Below are 5057 nucleotides of genomic sequence, written 5' to 3'. Positions count from 1 at the left end.
GCTCTGGTTTTACTGGTTTATTAGTAATTTTAATCATTATATGTTTATGTTCTTGAAGGTTTTTTAGTTTAAAATTGGGGCAGAAATTCCTTAAACAAATAAGCAAACAAGTTATCCTAGGCTGCCATAATCAACAGATTGAAAAAAAACTGCTCATCTGATAGTCTTGGACCAGTGTTTCCCAAAATCCTGATAGCTGTAACACATTTTTCTTTTTAAAATGAACTTGGAAACACATTTCCTTCTTGTAGCAGAAAAGGTTTACTTTCAAGGTGTGGAAGAGTACAAATGGCATGCCACTAGAAACTAAAAACTTGTGTGTGTGTGTGTGTGTGCGTGTGTGTAAAAATGTCACCATTTGTCCCTGCTGTCTCAATGGAATGCAGAGCAGAAACTCATGCAGAGATGCTACTGTCAACCTACTTGGAGATAATTCTACTCTGCATTGGAGTGATCTAATCACACCTAATAGCATAGAAAACTTTAATTGCTTAATTTAGTTCTCTCAGAGATCACAGTTTGGGATTGCTATCTCTTGGGAATAACTAATGTAATTCTCTTCCAGCCAAGGTTTATTTCTTTGTGTTCCTACACTGGGAAGTATCAGAAGTGGCATTGGCTTCAACACATGAACACACATGAAGCTGCCTTATACTTGGTCCATCAAAGTCAGTATTGTCTATTCAGACCGGCAGCAGCTCTCCAGGGTCTCAGGCAGAGGTCTTTCACATCACCTTCTTGCCTAGTCCCTTTAACTAGAGATGCCAGGGATTGAACCTGGGACCTTCTGCATGCAAAGCAGATGCTCTACCACTGAGCCACAGCCCCTCCCCTTTAACCTAGAAACAAACACCACAAAACCTACACATTCAATTTATTATGATGGATAATCAAGTCAAAAGGGAAACAATTGCTCTCCTCCCTCAATTCCTGACCTCCAATGGCACCATCAAACTTCTAATTAAACTTAATTATGAATATTTGTTTTTTTTTATGCATCTATTAACCGCCCTTCAGTATATTCACCACAAACACAACTGGGTAGCAACAAAAGAACAGGCAATTAAACAAAATAACTTATAAAAATACAGAAGATATGGATTTGTATTTGGAGATAACCAGAACACCCGTATTTTGTTTAGGCCTTCAGGAATGGTCTAGGACGCAGACTCTATACAGGCATTGACCCATTAGGCCTCACCATGGTGGTGCATAAACCAAAATTATACCTTCAAAAGACAAAGTGCCTAAATTAGGGTTGACAACTCCAGCTTGGGAAATCCCTGGAAATTTGGGTCAGTGCCTGGGGAGGGGGCACAGCAGGGATGTGATGCCATAGAGTCAACCCTCTGAAGACTTTCAGGAAAACTGGCGTCTATCGTTTGGAGATCAGCTGTCATTCTGCAAGAACTCCAGGTCCCACCTGGAGGTTGGTAGCCCAATGCACCTTTTTTCTAATCAGTGTAGATCCAAGTTCTTACAGAATGAATGCATACAGCAGATGGTATATCATGGACAGCAGTGGGTACTCATAGCAGGGCAAGGTGTGGGGGCGGCAAACTCAGAATATGATCTTTGGTGTGAGAATGAGGATGTTAGTAACTGCACCATTCGCCCTGTTTTTGCCTGTGTAAGGTTGGTAGGATTACCAACATGTGATCTTAAAAATACTTGGAGGTGGGCAAAACCAAGGGTGTCTTTTGACTGGTCAGAAGGCAGAGCTTGATGAGATTATGAAAGAAAGGGGCTGGTATATAAAGTTGCTAACTCTGAATTAGGAAATTCTTGGAGATTTGGGTGTGGAGCCTGGGGAGGGAAGGGACCCCAGCAGGGTATAATGCCATAGTGTCCACCCTCCATAGCAGCCATTTTCTCCAGGGGAACAGAGATCAGTTTGGAGATCAGTTGTAATTCTGGGAGATCTCCAGACCCCATCTTAAAGTTGGCAACCCTCAGTACACCAGAGTATGAGGATAATGGTAAAATAACCGCTACCACTATCCTCCTCCCTTTGGCTCAAAAATACCTGTTTAATTTAAGAAAGTCCTTGATAGCAAACCAAAGGCAGCAATGTTTCTGAACAAAGGACCGTTTAAAATCTTGGAGGGAATATACTTTTTTTGTAAGAGCAGGTAGAAACTCTGAGAAGAATACATACCTCTGAGAAGAATGGCAACCATTTTGAGTTGACAGCAGAGGACAGCTTGGAACCAGAGCTGGCTCCTATGTTGCCCAAGATGGCTGATTCACATTTTTAACTGTGTGTTATGTGTTGTCAAGTCACTTCCAACTTTTAGCGACCCTATGAATTAATGTCCTTCCAAACATCCTATCATTACCAGCCTTGCTCAGGTCTTGCAAACTGGGTCGTCCTCGTTTTCTGCTGCCTTCAACTTTTCCTAGCATTATTGTCTTTTCCAGTCAGTCTTGTCTTCTCACAATGTGACCAAAGTATGATTAGCCTCAGTTTAGTTGTTTCAAGCTTCAAAGGAGAATCCAGGCTTGATCTGATCACTTTTATCTGTACCTATCAAGAAATTGCTCTCATGAGTACCCCGTTTAGGTACTATATGAGGCTCTAAGGCACAACTTCCTTGTCTAAAAAAATTCCTTATGTTACAAGTGCGTGTCTCTGCATTATAAAGGACTTGACTCCCTGCCCTGCCTTGGGGCCTGAAATGCTTGGGGAAAAGGCAGCCATATAAATATTTTAACAAATTTAAATAAATAAAGAAGCTTTGGGATTTTAGCTTTGTCCACATCTTAGCAAAACTATAGTTCCTTGTGGGAAACCATGACAATTAAACAGTATGATCATAAAGAAAGTTTTATCCTTTTAATTCCATTTAAGTCAATGAGCTTAGACCGGTGTAACTCTGCCTATACATCTCGTATCTGACGAAAACAGCTTTGACTCTCAAAAAGTTTATACCCTGAAAATCTTTTTGGCCTTTAAGGTGCTGCTGGACTTGAATCTAGCTCTTCTATTGCAGACCAACACCACTACCCAACCCAAACTAACTGCTTATAATGGTGCTATTAGAAATGTAATACAGCTGTGACTTGAACAGCTTACAACCTTCCCTTCCCCTCCCTACAACAGACACCCTGGGAGGTAGGTGGGGCTGAGAGAGCCCAAGGTCACCCAGCTGGCTTCATGTGGAGGAGTGGGGAAACAAATCCAGTTCTCCAGATTAGCCTCCGCTGCTCATGTGGCGGTGTGGGGAATCAAACCCAGTTCTCCAGATCAGACTCCACCATTCCAAACCACAGCTCTTAACCACTGCTACCTGCCCTTTCTCCAAGAAGCTCTTGGGGTTGTCCATGGTTCTCTACTCCCCTTCTTTATCTTCATGACAATCCCAGAAAGAAGGCAAAGCCAAGAGAGAGGTCCTGGCCCATGGTCTCCCACTAGGCTTCATGGCATAGTGGAGAATCTGAACCCAGGTCTGACACTCTCATCACACCACCAAACTGTCACCCTAGATTGTAAGAGCTGCAGGTATTGAGCTTAAGTTTTGTATGGCACCTTAATACTCCTTTTAGAAACAATAACTAATGAGGACGCTGGTAAGCTCCAAAGCTCCATTGTGTGGAGACGACCAGATCACTGTTTCAATATTTGAAGGAGGAAAGGAAAACAGGAATGATAAATATGGATGAGGCAATTACTTTCAATTAGTGCCGGCTGCCTGGAGACCCTTAAGAATCCACTTGGAAAGATTCCCAAATCCTACTTGCAGGTTGCTTGGTATTCAAGCTGTAGACTGAAAGCCTCTTCTTAGGATAGAACAGCACTAACAGATGGGGGGGGAATACTCACTGGCTAGGGGAAGTCCCATGTAAACTCAAGAGCAATTAGTAAACATGCTTTGGCTTGTGCTACATCTACATTGTCCCAAAGCAGAAGGTTCAAGATGATCCAACTGAAGCATCAAAGGGAGAAAACCTCAGCAGAGCAACTCAGAAGTAACTCCCAAGAAAGTGTTCTTAGGATTGCACTGCTAGACACCCAAAACAAGTATTGCTCACCCTTAGCCTTCAGGATGAGGGTCAGGGCTAGGGCTAGGATGAGGGGCAGCTCTGCTCACTGTCCTTTGCTGTCCTTTTTCCTAATACTTTTGTAATTTCCTCATCTAGAACATGCCAAAGAATACCACAAAATCCCCAGAGAAACAGCTTTTTGCTGACCAAGCAGATAATATCAGTAGATCAGCTCCCATGTGAAGCTCAACATAAATACACTGAAGACCTGAACACATAATAAGAAAAACAGATATGCCACGAGCTTATTCATGACTTAAGAACATGCACTGATGCCCTACTTTTCGTGCCCTCTGTGAAGGAATGGACTCACAAGCCCCTCCTAAATGAAGCTTATTTCTTCAAGGCTTGTGCTCCTAAGTCAAGAGCAAGATGCAAGAGAAGAGTGCTTCTTCTCTGTATATAGGGAATTTATAATCTACCCTGGAGACAGTCAGATCTTCCAGTCCCACAGACAATTGGGCTGTTACCCTCTCTGTCCCTGGATGTGACCTTCCAGCAGGGTGTTGTCTGGTAGACCATGGTCCTACTTCGGCCAGAGTCATTAGCACAACCAAGACCTTGAGTGCTCTGTAGTTAGACCTTCAAACCCCCCTTTCTTTTCTTTTTTATAAATATTTTATTAAATTTTAAATTTTAAAATATATACAAACAAACAAACATAAACTCACACATCCATTCACACAGTTTATACTCCTTCGGGGAGTCTATTTCATCGTTACTACATTATCAATATGGTTTACATAGTAAATTCTTTATATTCTAATTATAAATTTATATATTCCAAGTCTTACATCTATCAATCTATCCCTTTTGTTGAACATAGTCCAAGTAGCTTTCCCATTTTAGTTGAAATTCATCAGTTGTCTTCTCTCTCAACAAGCTAGTCAATCTGGCCATCACCACAAATTCATCCATTTTCTGTTGCCATCTTTCTACATTTGGAAAGTTTTCCTGTTTCCAAAATGTTGCCAGTACCAATCTGGCCGCTGTTGTCATATAGCCAAATAATT

General features: G+C 41.8%; 1 non-coding gene across 1 annotated transcript; it reads right to left on the bottom strand.

The window, feature by feature from the left end:
- Positions 1-756: 756 nt before the first annotated feature.
- Positions 757-828, bottom strand: TRNAA-UGC (transfer RNA alanine (anticodon UGC)). Its single transcript has one exon. It is a non-coding gene; the product is annotated as a tRNA-Ala (tRNA).
- Positions 829-5057: the final 4229 nt, after the last annotated feature.

This window comes from Euleptes europaea, chromosome 19 (assembly GCF_029931775.1).
Source record: "Euleptes europaea isolate rEulEur1 chromosome 19, rEulEur1.hap1, whole genome shotgun sequence".
Lineage (NCBI taxonomy): Eukaryota > Metazoa > Chordata > Lepidosauria > Squamata > Sphaerodactylidae > Euleptes > Euleptes europaea.
The sequence above is the reverse complement of the archived record's forward strand: the minus strand, read 5'-3'. Positions and strand labels throughout refer to the sequence as shown.